Source organism: Octopus sinensis, linkage group LG12 (genome assembly GCF_006345805.1).
Source record: "Octopus sinensis linkage group LG12, ASM634580v1, whole genome shotgun sequence".
Classification (NCBI taxonomy): domain Eukaryota; kingdom Metazoa; phylum Mollusca; class Cephalopoda; order Octopoda; family Octopodidae; genus Octopus; species Octopus sinensis.
In genome coordinates this window covers 20,475,578-20,495,509 of record NC_043008.1, presented here as the reverse complement: position 1 = coordinate 20,495,509, position 19,932 = coordinate 20,475,578, and the positions used below count along the sequence as shown (strand labels likewise).

General features: G+C 34.6%; 1 protein-coding gene across 4 annotated transcripts in view; it reads right to left on the bottom strand.

Moving 5' to 3' along the window:
• Positions 1–19,932, bottom strand: part of LOC115218041 — a 415,719-nt gene that overhangs the window by 107,890 nt on the left and 287,897 nt on the right. The window contains exon 4 of one of the 4 annotated variants that reach the window (XM_036507808.1): positions 15,766–15,827. The exons of the other annotated variants lie outside the window; for them this stretch is intronic. The gene's annotated coding sequence lies outside the window, so the exon portion shown is untranslated. The remainder of the gene's footprint in view (positions 1–15,765; positions 15,828–19,932) is intronic. 4 annotated transcript variants of the gene reach the window in all.

Sequence of the window (19,932 nt, the reverse complement as noted above, 5' to 3'; positions counted from 1 at the left end):
AAAAATTGACCAGCTAAAAGGCATTACTATAGCTTACTAATAATGTACTAACTGAATGTAATAGACTATTGTACTCGTTCTACTAAAAGCTATATTCCTCAGCGGTACTTCTGAAATTGTCTATACTCTGTACGAAATTCGTAATAAATCAATGCATTCAATAGTATATTTATACGGTCTTTATTCTATAGTAGAGTATGTACACTTATATATATTTCGAATTAGCGACTCTTTAAATATTCTTTGGGGGGAGGGGCTAGTCGATCATATCGACCCCAGTACGCAACTGGTACTTAATTTATCGACCCCGAAAGGATGAAAGGCAAAGTCAACCTAGGAGGAATGTAAAGACAGATGAAATAGTGCTATTTCGCCCGGCGTGCTAACTTTTCATGTTTCTTTATTATCCACAAGGGGCTAAACAAGGACAGACAAACGGATTAATCCGATTTTATCGACCCCAGTGCGTAACTGGTACTTATTTAATCGATCCCCGAAAGGATGAAAGGCAAAGTCGACCTCAGCGGAATTTGAACTCAGAACGTAACGGCAGACGAAATACCGCTAAGCATTTCGCCCGGCGTGCTAACGTTACAGCCAGCTCGGCACCCAAATATTTCGTTACAAAAAAGTTGACACTGAAATTTCAAATTTTGAATTTGTACCTTTGATATTTACATTATTAAAGACAAGGATTAAATCTAATAAAAGCAAAAGTAAAACTTGATACATCCTGTACCTACCTAAGAAAAAGAACATATCTAAATATATACACTTGCATACAAAGTTCTTTATACACGAATAAATTCAAAAGAATAGCATAATCCCCAAATTAATCAATTTGAAATTCTAGCTGAAACTTCAAAGTCATTGATAATAACATTCGTCTTTAAAAAATAATAGACATGCACGCACGCGCACGCACTCACTCACAAATAGTTCTTCTTAGGAAGACGAGGGTTCCGGTTGATCCGAATCAACGGAACAGCCTGCTCGTGAAATTAACTTGCAAGTGGCTGAGCACTCCACAGACACGTGTACCCTTAACGTAGTTCTCGGGGATATTCAGCGTGACACAGAGAGTGACAAGGCCGGCCCTTTGAAGTACAGGTACAACAGAAACAGGAAGTAAGAGTAAGAGAAAGTTGTGGTGAAAGAGTACAGCAGGGATCACCACCATCCCCTTCCGGAGCCTCGTGGAGCTTTAGGTGTTTTCGCTCAATAAACACTCACAACGCCCGGTCTGGGAATCGAAACCGCGATCCTATGACCGCGAGTCCGCTGCCCTAACCACTGGGCCATTGCGCCTCCACATATCTTGCTATAATAATTGGTGAGACATGTCATTCTTTCTTTACCGATTCCAATTTTGATATCTAAATTTTCGGTTTTTCTACAAGCCCAGTTGATTTTCCACTCCCCTTAATGTAGACTATACTCAACTATTCAGGTATACGTACCTGCGGGAAACGCACATACGACACTTACCGGAGACTTGTAATGTTACGTAACATACAGCAGATGTGCTTCTGAAACAATTTCAGTATACAATGATCCCCTTTCACCGCTTTTATTTGCAGATTTCCTTAACGTATTATGATAAATTTTTTGTGTTCTTTTCGAAATGGAGTTGTATAGCACCTGTCATCTTACTAGAGTTTTTCTAATCTCAATATGAGACGTAATTGATACGTTGATTAAAAAATGTTATTGATTAATAATCGAGTTATCTGGTGTCTATTCAACACACCATGCACAGGCATATCTCTCTCTTTCGTTTTTCTCTTTTAATTGTTTCAGTCATTTGACTGCGGCCATACTGGAGTACCGCCTTTAGTCGAGCAAATCGACCCCTGGACTTATTCTTAGTAAGCCTAGTACGTATCCTATCCGTTCTTTTGTCGAACCGCTAAGTTACGGGAACGTAAACACACCACCATTGGTTTTCAAACACAGACACACAAACACATACACAAATACATACATACATACTACATACATACATACATGCATACATACATACATACATACATACATACATATAATATATATATATATATATATAATATATATATATATACGACGGCTCTTCTTTCCGGTTCCGTCTACCAAATCTACTCACAAGGTTTTGGTGGGTCCGAGGCTATAGTAGAAGATACTTGCCCAAGGTGCCATGCAGTGGGAATAAACCCGGAACAATGTGTTTGGTAAGCAAGCTACTTGGCACACGGCCGATCCTGCGCCTATATATGTATGTAGTCAGATGGAACATGAAAAGTTCTACATTATCAATCGAACATTAAAAATAACAAATAACAAAACAACAAGAGGAATACATATGGCATGTATTAACTTGACGTTCAGTAAAGGTGGAAAAAAGAGGTTTCTTCATGCAGGGCTCTTCGTCAGAACGGAGGAAGGAAAAGTCCTGGGAAGGAAAAAGCCCTCAAAAGCCTATGATACATACATACATACATACATATAAAATAGTGTACATTTAAACAGAAGAGAAAACTACCTTTAATAGGTAATATTTACAGGCTAAAAGAAGCAGTTAAAGCGATCAAAGCCACTTTGATTGCTTTCTATATCGTGTAAAAATTACCTATGAAAGGTAGTTTTCTTTTCTGTATAAACGTACACTAATTTATATTGAGAATTTTGTTGTCTATTGACTTTTTATACATGATAGACCCACTGGCGGTGAAATTTCTAAAAGTATTCAGCACCCTATAAAATTATATATATATACATACATACACACATAATACATACATACACACACACCCACAATTATATACATACATATATATATATATACATATATATAATCTATGTCTTTTGATGAAGTCTTGTGCTGCCATAGTGGAATCATAAAAAAATCTATAATTCTAATAGTCCTACGACGCTTGTCATGATAACCTAATATATGGGTAAGTACTTTTATATGTGTTTATAGTATCACAATCTGTACAGCCTTGCATGTCTAATGATGTTCGGTCAAAATTTCTGAATGGAAATATTTGCAGTATCTTAGTAGTTCTTTTAAAACTTATCGTAAGTATCCCGAACTTTAACTGTAGATTCATGAACAAAATATCTCAGAACGTTATAATAGTACAGGTTCAAAATATTATAAAGCAAATATTTTCTATTCTTCTCGCTCATAGAACCACTTATTTCTGGTAAGGGCAAATTTTTATACGTAATTCAAATAGATAAGGTAAATTTTAGATAAGAATTATATACTGGATTAAGAATGGATAAGCATTCAATATTGGATAAATTTCTTGCTCAATTTCTTTTCACAATTTTCTCCTCAATATTTCTTTATTTATATAGAAAAAATCTTCTGTGATTTCATCAACCACGAGAAAGAATTTACAAAACCTATTCAAGTTATTTTTAACCTGAAATTATTTTTATAAACTATACACACACACACACTTATATATATATATCTATATATAAATATTATAAGAGAGAGAGAGAGAGAGAGAGAGAGATAGAGAGATATATGAAGAGATTGATTGACGGATAGGTATATAGATAAAATCTCTAATTCAATTTGAAATGTAAACATTCCTTTTTTAGAAGCAGTATTTGTCTTCGAGAAACATGCTCAAGAAATACGCATACATACTCACTTACGCACAAGCACGCGCGCACGCACACATATATATACAGAGAGAGAGAGGGAGTGGGACAGTGATACAGAGAGACACTATTAATCTTGGTATATATAGATATACATAATATGCACATGTAGTTATATATATATATATATCGTGATATATATAGAGAGAAACAAAAAGCGAAAACCATAATTACATATGTGCGATCATATAGATAATTATATACATATTGATAAATAAATTTACACGATGTATAAAAAGTAGAAAAGAACTAAGGGGAGAATATATAGGCTTTTGAACTCGACAGCTTTTTCAGAGAGCACGGAATTACGTAATAATTGAAACGTTTAAAATTTGTAGATGGTGTGTGCAAAACGTCATTGATATACACCCAGCAGATGGATGGATAGAAACATGAGTGCACAACCGGCTTCCTTCGTCAGGAGCGGAATATTGACAAATTGAAGGTAACAGCGCGGTCTGAGAAAATTAAGGGTTGAATGGAAGAAGAGTAAAGACATGGAGAGAGAGAGAGAGAAAATGCACGTTGTCTAGGGACGGGTGGGGGATGTAGATAGGAAATAGGAGGCAGCGGGAGGGAAGGGGAGGTGAGAAATCAGGAGGATTGAATAACAGCAGAAGATTGAATAACATCCATCCATCTATCTATCTATCTATCTATCTATCTATCTATCTATCTATCTATCTATCTATCTATCTATCTATCTATCTATCTATCTATCTGTCTATCTGTCTATCTATCTATCTATCTATCTATCTATCTATCTATCTATATATATATATATTGTAGACACGTATAATTGAATAGATGGTGACTGAGAAATATCGACATGTGATATGGAGATTATGCATATGAGATTCTTATCATAGTCACAGGTATGTATTTATATAATGCAACATGTCACTACGAGAACAGATACTTCAATACTTGTCATGTATATATATGCTTGTGGGTGTATATGTGCTGCTATATACATCTATATATATATACATACTTACATACATACATACACCCTAACACACATACAAACACATATGCACACACACACATATCTACACATAGAGAACCACACAAGCACATATATACATACGCAGAGATCTGTATCATGCTATGCATATATAAATGTTAAATTGTATACTATAACTATGTATGAATTCACACACACACAAACGCACACATGCACAGACACATACACACGCATACCCACACAGACGGGGACACACACTCACACAGACAGTTATATAACTACATATATTTATTTAAGTGTCTGTACCTGTGCGGTGCACTTCGAAAGATATCATTTGCCTGTTGTAAGATCTCTCTTGGCTTTCTAGTAACTAATTTTTATATAAATAATCTTTTTATCTATTTACTTCTCAAAATGCAAATGACATGTAAATATCTCCCATCAGGTATTTTTGTTTCAATAACTGTTTTTACTATCATAATCTAATTTATGCCTATATATTATATACAGAGTTACTGAAAAATAAATACGTTAATATTGCACGCAATATTTGAATAAATTGTGGTTAAATGCAAATGAGAAAACGGGAGATATGTGTGTGTAATAATTCCGTTTTGCATCTGCCAAATGTTTGGTGTAATCTTCTTTCATAGATGCTTCGGCATATGCATATTACCGTGCTTTGAATCAAAGGAATTACCTCTGGACAAATTTGAAGACTATCGAAAATGACAATTCCTGTTTTGAATAGAAGTGTTCATGTAACTTCTGTGGTAATACGCCAGCATAAGAGGCATTCGGAATCCAAGGTGACGGCCGTTATTGAATCACGTGATTACGTGACCGACCAGGCCGTCATATGTTGCTACACGTCGCTGGTCACAATGCGCTTCGCGTTGTTTTAGCCTCCAATGACGCAGGCCAACAGAAGAAAATGTGAGAGAAAGTTGTGTTGAAAGTGTACAGCAGGGATCACGCCCTGCCGGAGCCTCGTGGAGCTTGTAGGTGTTTTCGCTCAATAAACCCTCACAACGCCCGGGCTGGGAATTGAAACCGCGAGTGGTCTTTTATAAAGTATTGTTGCTACATCTAGATTGACACAGATACCGTTATCTCCTTCTGCGTGTTTATGTGCGTATGTGCGTATGGATCTGTACGTGTGTTTGTCTATAATACTTTAGTTATCTAGATCAAATAGTAAACCAAAATTTGCCTTCATAAGATACCGAAGATTCTCTTTGGAGGGAGAAAGGAGAGAGGAAGGTTCCTTTTGCGCTGGGCATAACGCGAATGCATATCATCTTTCTACTCTTGATCAAGTATATAAAACTATTCTAAATTATTTCTTACTTTGGCAGCGAAATTTGGTCTCGTCTCACGTCTCTGGAACATTCTTTCTGTATCTATGTTCAAGAACTGTTTTAATGATTGTTGTTCTGTTAAAATATTCTTAGTGACCCATCTTCATCTAAATTCTCATCCTTTTACTTGTTGTTCCCTTCCGCCGGAAGTGTTTCAACTCCTACTTTTGCCTTGATGAATGTATGATTCTTAGGGTATTCTTTTTTGATTTTCCGCTCCGTTTCTTTTGTGAATCTCAGCAAGGTAAACGATTGCTCAGCTCGTGCAATTTGCCTTCATGATTATATGATTCATAGGGGATTCTTATTCAAATTTTCCCCTCTGTTTCTTTTGTGAAGCTCAACAAGATATGGGATTGCTTGAAGTTTGAGTTATTCGTAGTTACTTCGGTACCGTCTTATTGCTGGTTGTTTGATGATTTTGTTTGGGAACACCCTCCAGTAAAAATACTTTCTAGCAATTTAACACTTGCCAAAATAATGTGAGATCAGGCAGTATGTTCAACGTTTTGTAGTCTACAGAGTGAATTCAATCCTCATCTTCTCCTAGGCGTCCGAGACTTGTGGAAGAAAGGTATCCTGGTATGTAACCTTTAGCACAGACCTGGTCCAATGCTTGTAGGTGTCGTCTTCACTAAAATCATCTAATCTGTCAGGTGGTTGCGTTAACCGGGACAATACATTATGATTCCCACTTAAAAAGACATGGCAGGCTTTGAACGCTGAACGTTTTAAGCTAGGACAAATATCACGCGGCATCCTGTTAGTCCCATCACTCTTTCATTCTGCATTGGTATTTGACCAAACTTGAATGAATGAAAGACAAATTTGATATTGATACGACTTGAAATCTCACAGCAAGTAGTCAGAACAAACGTCGCACAACATGATAACCAGCATTAACATCCAATGCCAATTTGCCTGCGTTTAATAATGTTTATCTTCTATTCAAAACAAACTGAACAAACTGCAACAGTTAATTTTATGCACCAATGTTCTGGACTTATAATTCCATGGAATCATGCTTATTTGGATATAACTCATTTAAGAACTTATAGATTTGTTAAGCGGTATATTGTCAATCAATGTTTCCTTGTTCCACTTCGTTGCAGCTCAGTAAACAGCAATCTAGTCTTCTTATTAATATTTTCTTCCATTACGAAAATATTTATCTAATCAAACACTTGAGCTAATTCTAGCTAGCACATTGGCTACAAATGGATTTCATGAATGAATACGTTAAGGGATTTCTCATCTCTGAATTCTTCGTAATTTTAATGAAGAAATTTCGGCCAACGTTGGATACTATGTACCTAAATGCGCGCAAATAACATTAAAAACTCCGGCACATTCCTCAGTGCAGGTTTTAGTTGGAATCATGTGCGCTGGTGTAAACTCGTTGGTGCAGTTTAGAAGCACGTATTATGATAATATTTTACTTCCTATTAGTGGGCGAACTCGCAGAATCGTTAGCACGCCGAGGAAAATGCTTAGTGGCTTCTCGTCGGTCTTTATGTTCTAAGTTCAAATTCTGCCGATGTCAACTTTTCCTCTCATCCTTTCGGGATCGATATATTAAGTACCAGTTGAACACTGGGGACGATGTTATCGACTTCTTCCTTCCCCCCAAATTGCTGGCTTTGTGATAAATCTTGAAATATTTACTCATCATTTCTGTTTCCATAGAGTGTTATTTCCAATGCATTTATTTAACCTCGTATCTTTCTAATCCAAGTGTAGCTAAGTAATTGGGAAGATCGCTTCGTAACGATCTCGTTTTGAGTACAGTAAATTTCGGGATACCATCTCTTACAATAAACGCGGACCACCAATACCATTTGTGTAGATTTGTTAAACAGAAACTATATACATACACATATACACACTGATACATACATACATACATACATACATACATGCATACATACATACATACATGCATACACACATACATACATATACATACATACATACATACATACATACATACATACATACATGTATAAATATATATATGTTACCCTGTTTGAAAACGGGGATGACAGACTGGGATAAGAATTTGGTCAAAGGGACTACAAGTTGGTGTCGACATTCCTTCAGGCTACTAGCGGGTATTCTATCAGGACCTACAGTAGAATAGTATTTGATCTCAAGTTTTTGCTGCTATCATGTCTGAAACAGTAAAGATTATGTCCGAGATTATATGTTGGGAATCGACTTCGTTCACATCCCTTTCGTTGATATCAGTGGGATCACTAAAGACAGCAGTGTTGTTTCTGCAGTACGTCTGCCATTTTTTTAGCACAGTGTTGGAGAATGCCGTTATCACCGATCAATGGACCAATGGGTGAGACAGCGTTCCTATGCGTATTTGCATATGAATAGAACACACACACACAAACACTATATATATATATATATATATATATATATACATATATATAATATATGTGTGTGTATGCATGTATATATATATGTATGTATATATTATATATGTATGTACATAAATATATAATATATATATACTATTGTATATATATATATATATTATACGTATATATATATTAATATACTAATTATATATATAATGTATATAAATAAATATATATATATATTGTATATATATTTATAAAAATATATATGTTTTATATGTATGTGTGTATGTATGTATGCATACACACATACATGTTTGTGCACTTAATCCTGTCCTATGTATCGTGTCTGTATTTACAATTGATTATCTTTACCGAGAGAGAAAGAGATATATATCTATTTACCTTTAATGCTTTCACCATAATTCATATCTTGCCTGGAGTGTGTTTGTGACATATAACCAGAGCTAAACAGGTTGGTAGGTAATTGCATAGATTGTTGGTAGGCACATACGGAAGCTTTATATATAAACAAGGGGATAGATTTATTGGCTGATTGATTCTGTGTGACAATGAAAGGAAAATAGATATTCAGAAATAATGATACGAGCTTTCTCCCTCTCTATTTATTGTGACAGCATACACATGCCCACACAGCCACACAAACACACTCGCACACACAGACACCAAAAAACACTTATGTGTGTAGGTATATGTATTTGTATATATATATACATATATATATATATATCTTTATAGATGTATATATATGTATACACATATATACCTATATGTAAGTATATATAAAAATATGAAATTAAATCTATGGCGTCAGAATCAATTATATTAACTAACTCAATCTCTTTTATGAGTGTGCGTGCATATGAATTTAGATATATACATACTGTACACACACATATATATACATATATATATATATAAGATATATATATATATATATATATATATATATATATTATATATATATACATACATAATATATAATATATAATAATTATGTATATATAATATATTATATATTAAATATATATAATAATATATAAAAATATATATAATTATATATATATATATATATAATATATATAAATATAAATATAAATATATATATATATATATTATATATATATATATATATAACACACACACCATACTACACACACAAACACATGCAGACGAACATACGTCCCTAATACACATACCACGCATACACCACAAACATACACACACACACACAAAAACACTTCTTTACTATAAGTTTTCCGATACCAGATGTGTCTGTTTATCATTAATCACGTCGAGATCGCTTTCGTTTCAAAAGATTTTCGATTTGTAGTAGAAAACAGCCCTTGGAAAAAAAAATGTCGTCTTTATCCCTAATCTGCCATGTCATATTTCAATATTACACATTTTAACCCTCACCGTCCTCCATTGTTCAGCGATGTTTCTCTTAGTATTTTTTTGTGCTTCGTTTTCCAAGTAGCCAGTAGTAGCACATATATAATTTGCGCGTGTCTATTGATTGGAAATCTTTTCAACGTTGGGGAATATTTTAGAAAATATATTTCAAACTTGGTAGTGCTTCTAACTTCACTTGCTTAGTAAATTAAATGATGAGAATAACATATACGAACCCAATATTAGAATAAAATATATGAACGCATCATAGGTTTCGTGAATCAATAATTTACTATATTTATGCCGTATCATCTACCAGCTTACCAGGCACTTGTCTGCCTGTCTGTTTGTCTATGTATCTATCTATCTATCTATCTATCTATCTATCTATCTATCTATCTATCTATCTATCTATCTATCTATCTATCTATCTATTTCTATCTATCTATCTATCTATATATCTATCTATCTATCTAGCTATCTATCTATTATCTATCTACTATCTATCTATCTAATCTATCTATCTATCTATCTATATCTATCTATCCATACTATCCACCCCAAAAACCCATCTATCTATCTATCTATCTATCTATCTATCTATCTATCTATCTATCTATCTATCTATCTATCTATCTATCTATCTATCCATCTATCCACCCAAAAACCCATCTATCTATCTATCTATCTATCTATCTATCTATCTATCTATCTATCTATCTATCTATCTATCTATCTGTCTGTCTGTCTGTCTGTCTGTCTATCTCTCTCTCTCTCTCTATCTATCTATCTATCTATATATCTATCTATCGATATCTCTTATCAAATCACAGCACAACTTTCGCATGTTTATCTCTGCTAAAACGTATATAATAAATTTTCATATAGTATGTGTAAACACATTTGAATATATTTTATACTTGGAAGAATTCTGATCTTCCTATTAGTTTTAAGTGCTGAAGCTGCATTCTTCTGATTCTATAATAAATTATGCATTTCATCATGCTAAAATAATGAGATATTCATGGAAACCACTCAGTTTGCAGCTGTAAGTCTTACATGCATACGTACATTCATACTATATACACATATGTATGTATAGATATATATATATATATATATATATATATATATAATATATATATATATATTATATATATATATATACTTTATTTAAAGCTGCAGAAAATTCAACAAAACCTGTTACTGTGAGTAACAGGTTTCTCAGAGTAACAGGTTTCGTTGAATTTTCTGCTGCTTTAAATAAGCATATTACTCTCTACCACCGGTATTTGAGTACTCTTTTTTCCACCTTGTTTCACATTTATGTGTTTCCCCTCCGGTATATATATATTTTATATTATATATATATATATATATATATATATATATATATACAGACATACAGGAAGTAAATAGACACTTTTAATTTTCAAAATTTCTCATATATGCGTCTTAATATGTTTTCAGCAGTGGAGAATTTACGATGTAATTATTCTTTGTTTTTATTCTAGGTGGCATTATATTAAACAATTGCGTAGAGTAACCATGCCACGTACAGAAAATTCAGCACAACTGTCAGATTTGCAAAGAGGTTGTATAGTTGAGCAATCTGTGGCTGCGAAAAATTGCCGAAACCGTTCAAATTCCTCTTGCTACTGTTAATAGTATTGTGGTGCAATTCAAAAGCCCAGGAAAAGAATAAGCAGATTGTCGTCCCGGCCGAAGGAACCTTCACTGTTTGAAGAGAATTGTGGAAAACGAACCACATTCGAAGGCTTCCGACATTACAAAACAGCAAGAAGTTAGTCCAAGAACATGTGCTACATATCTGCATACGCTTGGGTATCATGGACGAGCAGAAATAAGAAAACCCCTCCATCAACCAGTTAATATGAAGTAAAAGAATTTCAAAATTAAAGGTGTCTATTTACTTACTACGTGCCTGTATATATATATATATATATATATACACATATAAATATACGTGCCTGTATATATTATATACAATAATATATACATATAAATATATACATATATGCTATATATACATATATACATATATGCATATATATATATATATATATATATTATATATATATATATATTTATATGCGTGTGTGTGTAAGTGTGTGTGTATATATTGCTTTAGGTGAAGGTGGGGGTCCGATATTGCTTCCCTCCTTTGAGTTTCATGATGTGTGGTACGCTCACCTGGGAACTTGGACAGCAGGAGGCCAAATTGTTTTTTTGAAGTCATCAACCCTTAATCCCTGTAGATCTCTCCATACAAATTTCTTCTCAAGGTATTGAATTACCGCGAGGCTTTGAATATCAAGCTATTGCAGTACATGGTATCCACAGAAGGCGGTGAGCTGGCAGAAACGTTAGCTCGCTGGGCGAAATGCGTAGCCGTATTTCATCTGCCGTTATGTTCTGAGTTCAAATTCCGCCGAGGTCGACTTTGCCTTTCATCCTTTCGGGGTCGATTAAATAAGTACCAGTTACGCACTGGGGTCGATATAATCGACTTAATCCCTTTGTCTGTCCTTGTTTGTCCTCCATGTGTTTAGCCCCTTGTGGGTAGTAAAGAAATAGGTATCCATATCAGGTGGAATGGTTGAGTAGTCTATCGTCCAGTTCGGGGGTTGGTTTCGCTTTCGATGCCAAAGCTTGGTTCCTGCCGCTCTAGGACTTTCCGCCATTATGTCACTGCATGTCTCTCCTGTCTGCGATTCCGGGAGTATATTCGTAGTTCTTTCAATCTCTTGCAGTAGAGCGAGGCTATCTTCTTTGTGTTGTCCCATTCAAGTGCCTCAGGTTCCGCTATTAATTTGACACTGTGTTGACCACCATCCAGAACGGTGGTCTAGACTGCTGAGTACAAATATCCTCCATAGAACTAGCATAGTTTCTTGGTCCCATCTGTAAGTTCTCAGAATCCATTCAGGTTTTTTTAGCACATTGTCGTATATGTTACCCCGCCACTCATATGTAGATATATATATATATATATATATATATATATATATATATAGATAGATAGTTAGCTAGCTAGTTAGCTAGATAGATAGATAGATACATAGTTAGATAGATAGATAGATAGATATATAGATAGATAGGTAGATAGATAGATAGATAGATAGATAGAAAGGTAGATAGATAGAAAGGTAGATAGATAGATAGATAGATAGATAGATAGATAGTAGATAGATAGAAACGTAGATAGATAGAAAGGTAGATAGATAGGTAGATAGATAGATAGATAGATAGATAGATAGATAGATAGATAGATAGATAGATAGATAGATAGATAGATAGATATATAGATACTTGTCAACTCGCCATGTTTGATGAACACTTTTCTGTATAAATAGTTATTTTGAGGGGAAATATTAGGAAATATATAATGTATAAAGAAATATACCCAGGGCTTGCAAAGTGTCAAAATGTTCATATAATCTCAGAATAAGAAATGTATGCATTGTTAAGAATATGATTGCTGTTATTGCTGACGACGGTATGTAATAATGGTAAAGATGATGATGATGATGATGATGATGATAAAATAAAACGACGAAAAAATGGCGCAGATGAACGTGTAAGGAAACATTTTTAGGAACCGAGGGAGGACGTATTACAATAGTGAAAATAATGAAAATGTAGAAAACATAGAAATATAAAAAAATTAAAACGAATAAAAATATTTACAAAACGATGCTTTAGTCTCAATGAAATAGATTTCAATATTTCACACTCTAATATCTGGAAGATATTTGAAAATTCAATATTGTCTAAAAAGGAATTATTATTAATATTGTTATTTCTAAGGTGGGGAGCTGGTAGAATCGTTATCACGCACAGGAGAAAAGGCTTAGCGGTATTTCGACTGCCGTTACATTCTGAGTTCAAATTCCGCCGAGAGTCGACTTTGCCTTTCATCCTTTCGGGGTCGATAAATTAAGTACCATATACGCACTGGGGCCGATGTAAGCGACTTAATCCGTTTGTCTGTCTTTGTTTGTCCCCTCCGTGTTTAGCCCCTTGTGGGTAGTAAAGAAATAGGTATTTCGTTCGAATTGACATTCTGAGTTCAAATTCCGCAGAGGTCGACTTTGCCTTTAATCTTTTCGGAATCGATAAAATAAGCACCAGTTTACTCACTGGGGGCGGTGTTATCCAGTTATTCCCTCCGTCGAAATTGTGGGCGCTGTTCCTTATTGCAGAAAGTATTATTATTATTATTATTATTATTATTAGAATCATTAGCATGTCGGGAAAGAATGTTTAACGGTACTTCGTCCAACTTCACATTCCGAGTTCAAATTCCGCCGAGTTCAACATTGCTCTTCATCCTCCCGGGGGGCGATAAAATAAGGACTAGTTGCACACTGGGGTCGATGTAATCAACTTATCTCCTCACAAAATTTCAGGGTGCCTATTGAAGAAAATATTATTATGATTATTAAGTCTGCAAGCAAAATAAGTCACGGCTTTTCGCCCGTCTTCACGTTCTAAGTTCAAATTCTACCGAGGTCGATTCTGTCTTTCAAGCTTACGGAGTAGATAAATTAAGTACCAGTAGATTACTGGGGTCAATAAAATCGACTAGCGCCACCGCTCCACCCATCGACCTCGCAAAATTTCAGGTCTTGTGCCTATAGCAGAAATTATTATTATTATTATTATTATTATTATTATTATTATTATTATTATTATTATAGACGGCACACAGTATACAATACTGTGAAGTTGTTGAATGAAAATATTTTCTACTGTGGGGGTGGGTTTTACTGTTTTTCAAGTCACAACAAGGGCCCCAGACAGACATTACTTTAGGCAATATGCATGCAGTTCCAAGTAATGCTAACTTTTAGATTACATCTAGATTGTACGGTATTTCTAAGGTTTTCAGATTTTTTTTTCAGATTGGGTAGTATTGAACCCAATGCTCTCATGACAAGGTTGGTCCTTTGAAATACAGGTGCTACGCTGGACCTTTGAAATACAGGTACTGAGTGGCCTGAAGAAATGTGAAATAAATTGTCTTGCTCAAGGACATAAATCCCTGATGGGAATCGAACTCATAACTTCATAACTTTATGATCGTGGGACAAATACCCTAGCCACTAAGCTGCGTGCATTCAGTGCCATCATCCACATTCATGTATAAGGAACGGAATGGTGCAAAAACGTATTATCACCTCCTAAAAGGCAATAATCTTGAGACCTATCAGCTTGTAGGTGCTACAATCTCAGTTCTGATAGTGGTGTCATTAATTGAATATAATTTAGTTTCCCTGCTTACATCCGGGATATCTACATCTGCGTGTCTCTTTAAATTATTCTTGTTCTTAGAAATCAAGAACAAGCTTTTATCCGTCCTCCTTAGGTCGTGATAGCAAAGTTTCTGCCAAGCACGGTTAAAAGGCTCCCCTTATATCTACTTTAATCGGATTAAGTATAAGCATCTCTGTTATTTGGAAAACAAATATATACACCCTCTCTCTCATTTGCCTTTCTGTAGTAAATGCAAGAAGCAAAGATGTCCTGTATTCCTAGAAATTACCTGACCATGCCTCTTCTTACTCTTGAGTTAACTTACATCTGGCAAAATTCTCACGATTCACAAGGTTTGTAAAGATATATAAACTCTATTTTTGTTAGCAGTATCGTTGCCGTAGGTTCTAATTATGCTCTAATTTTAAATTGTCCTTCCTGTCTTATTTTATTTTCTGTTGAACAACCGTGTCTATGTCTGAAGCTTTGCAGGCTTAACTCTAGCATTCATTGTTTTTCCGAAATATCGTTTCTTGCTTGAAAAGAATTACGACCGAAAGACGTTTGTATTTATATAATTTACTATAGTACTGCCATCAATGAGAGGATCACTTCTCCCTGTTACTTCAGAGACAATTTAGATCCACGAATAACAATGCAAATGCCTACCGTGCAAAACAAAATACACAATTAAAACATTGTTTTGACAAACCTTTTTTTAATATTGCTCCAGGACAAGACGAGAACGTTCATATATTCCGACGTCTGTTGACACTGAAACAAAACAAAAATGATTTTGTTTTACTCGCCAAGAGAATCTTGAAACAAAGTAACGACTCAATGGAGCTCTGTAAAGCTGTGCTTCTAGCGCAAGCCATACAACAACAACAACAACAACAACAACAACAACAACAACAACAATAATGATAATAATAATAATAATATAATAATAATAATTATTATTATTATTTTATTATTATTATTATTATTATTATTATTGTTGTTGTTGTTGTTGTTGTTGTGTTGTTGTTGTTGTTGTTGTTGTTGTTGTGTTGTTGTTGTTGTTGTGTTGTTGTTGTTGGTTGTTGTTGTTGTGTTGTTTGGTTGTGTTGTTGTTGTTGTTATTATTATTATTATTATTATTATTATTATTATATTTTTATTATTATTAGTTATTATTATTATTATTTTATTATTATTATTATTATTATTATTCTTATTATTATTATTATTATATTATTATTATTATTATTATTATTCTTATTATTATTAGTATTATTATTATTATTATTATTTTATTATTATTATTATATTATAGGATATCAATCATAACAACATTAGTCTCCGTTATTTTTCTTTCAGCTAATAAAATCATAAGTAGGATTTCATTATTATCGAGACGAAAACAATGCATCAATTAATAAAAGGAAGAACAAAAGGAGCTGGGAATAGAGACAATTGTATTAAAACTGTTTCTTACTATGTTAGACAATTGTTATTCAGTTCTAGATAAATTGGATCTTGAAAGACAGAGAGAGAGAGAAGAAGATATTCGAGAGCCTTACCAAGTGGCTTGAGAAAGATTGGCCTAATAACGTGCTAAGTTGTGCGTGGAACGAGAGAAAACATGGAGGTCATTGATCACTACTTCTGTATGCATAGCACAGAGAGATAGATAGATAGATAGATAGATAGATAGATAGATAGATAGGTAGATAGATAGATAGATAGATAGATAGATAGATAGATAGATAGATAGATAGATATATAGATAGAGAGAGAGAGAGAGAGAGAGAGAGAGAGAAAATAATGATAGACCTCTTAGAAAACTGTTTTAAGAGAGCAACATTCGCCATACGGACAATTGCTATTGTTTCGCAGTCTCGCGTTCTCATTTTTCCCTCCATTACAGATAAAAATGATTCCACTATATTGTGCTTTGCGTTCAGTCTCGTACAGTGTGCTTCTCTTCTACAATTCTCTAACGCCGTATCAATAGAAAGGATTCCTTGAGGACACAGTAAAGACAATGAACAACTAAATGTTAATTCTGCAAATCAATGTATAAGATTTTACACAGCATTTTAATTTTTATATACTGTAAGCGTCAGTTGTTATTCCACCATACGTCACGTTAAGATTACTTCTCGCGTCACTCCATAAATGTCAACCATAATCCACCTGGACTACGGATCCATAATATAATTCTTGAATATAATCATTTCGTGTCCGCTTCAGAAGCGCCTAAAGACGACTTAAGCTATGTTCTCCAATATACGTACAAACATACAGTATACACACACAAACAGACACACACGCTCACACACGCACACACACATACACTAACAACTCGTTGATTTTCTACAAACTGAAATAATATCTTTACACTGAATAACACATCTCACATTGAGAACGGTGCTGTTGACGTCACACACAAATATGTATCTTATACTTCGTTTTCAATTGTTGCCTTCTTCCATTTAATTAGTTTTACAGCCTGAAATATCTTTACAGCAGAAACCTGTAGCAAACATATATTTCTACCTCTTTATATTTCTATATTAATATTTCTACTCCTCTATTTATATTTCTACTTCTTTCAGTCATTGGTAAGGCCATGCTGCTGAGGAACCACCATCAGAGGTATACTCGAACAAATCACCATTACTAACTAATATTTCTATCTCTGTCATTTATTCTATCCGTTTCTTTTGTCGACCGCTACATAGCAGGGATGTGAACAAGTCAACACAGATTCTCCAGTCAAGGGCCGGTTGTAACTAACACAAGTACACATACACACACACACACGCACACTCACACACACACACACACACACACACACACACACACACACACACCACACACACACACATATATATATATATATACATATTTATATATATACATACATATATATGTATATATATGTATATACATACATGCATACATATATATAATACTTGTTTCAGTCGTTTAACTGCGGCCATGCTGGAGCACCGCCTTTAGTCGAACAAGCCGACCCCATGTTTGTAAGCCTAGTCCTAGTACTTATTATATCCCTCTCTCTTGCCGAACCGCTAGGTGATGGGGACGTAAGCAGTCCAACATCGGATATCAAGCGATGGTGGGGGAACAAACACGAATAGATACATACACACACACACACACACACACACACACATATCTCTCTCTATATAAACGGCAGTTTGTCTGTCTGTGGTATGTGTGTCTGTTTGCTTGCCCTCACCCTGACCACGGCTTTCAACCGATTCTGATGAAACTGACACACACATAGCCCAATGTCATAATTCAAAACTAACGCAGCGAAAATTTTGAAAAGTTCCCCCAGTTCTGAAAAAAATCGATAATTCGACATGGGGTCGAGATCAGAAACACAAACCACAAACTGTCTAGGGGACGCGACTCCACCTTTTTAACTCTCAAAAAATTTACCATAATTTTTTCCCATTTTTTTGCTATTTTTTGGCTATAACTCCTCTAAAATGCTTTATAGTTATTTCCCTTACAAACCTGAGCAACGCCGGGTGATACTGCTAGTATATATATATATACACAACAGGCCTTTTTCAGTTCCCGTCTACCAAATCTACTCACAAGGATTTGGTCGGCCCGAAGCTATTGTAGATGACACTTGCCCAAGCTACCACGCAGTGAGATTGATCCTGGAAACCTGTGGTTACGAGTCAAGCTTCTTACCACACAGACACTCCTGTATACATACATACATGCAAACAAAGAACTTGGACTTAGGTTTCCGTCTCCGAAGTTCACTCACATGGCATTGGCCGGCCGGGCCCTGTAGTATAGGACCCTCGAGTAAGGTACTGTCCCGAAAAATTGAGTTTCTTATCCATAAAGCTATGCTTGCACCATAGCTGTTATTATAAAAGCAAAAAGAAACATTCAGAAAAAAATATGGTGGATTAGGCTGTTGAAAGTGCATTTATACTTCGTGCTGGAAAGAAATCAAAACTTTAACGCTTTCGATGCTTGATTAAGACACTTCATCAGTATTTAACAATCAGATATTATTTCACTCAGAATTGATTGAAAAACTCTGCGTTATCAGTGGGAATTTTGATTCAGCAAATCCAACGCAAAGATCTAAGTCTATTTAAATAACTAATTATAGAAAGTCTTGCTAATATTGACATCAGCTTCACAAAAGGGTGACACTAATGAATTCTTAATCGTGCATACATAATGCGAATGTTAAGAATAGATAATGGAAAGTTAGTTTATTTCTATTATTGTTCCACGTTTGGCACTCTCATAATAGGTTCTGGTTAGGAAACAATTCCCAGTCCCAAATTTATTGCCATTATCGTTTATCGCGGAATATTTGGCTCAGAAACTGTAAAGAAAATGATCTTCTCAAATTTTGACAATTCTAATATATAAAGTACTATGAATGACATTGCATACTACTGCTGCTTCTGCTGCTGCTGCTGCTACTACTACTGCTGCTGCTGCTACTGCTACTACTACTGCTGCTGCTGCTACTGCTACTACTACTGCAACTACAACTACAACTACTACTACTACTACTACTACTACTACAACAACAAATAATAATAATAATAATTATTATTATTATTGTTATTGCCATTGCTATTTTTAAAGAAGGCGAAATGGCAGAATCGTTAGCACACCAGGCGAAATACTTAGCGGTATTTCGTCCGTCTTTACGTCCTGAGTTAAAATTCCACCGAGGTCGACTTTGTCTATCATCCCTTCGGGGTCGATAAATTAAGTACTAGCTGAACATTGGTTTCGATGTAATCGACTCATCTCCTCCCCAAAAATTGCTTCCTCTGTGGCAAAATATGAAACTATTATTAATGAGGCCATATTT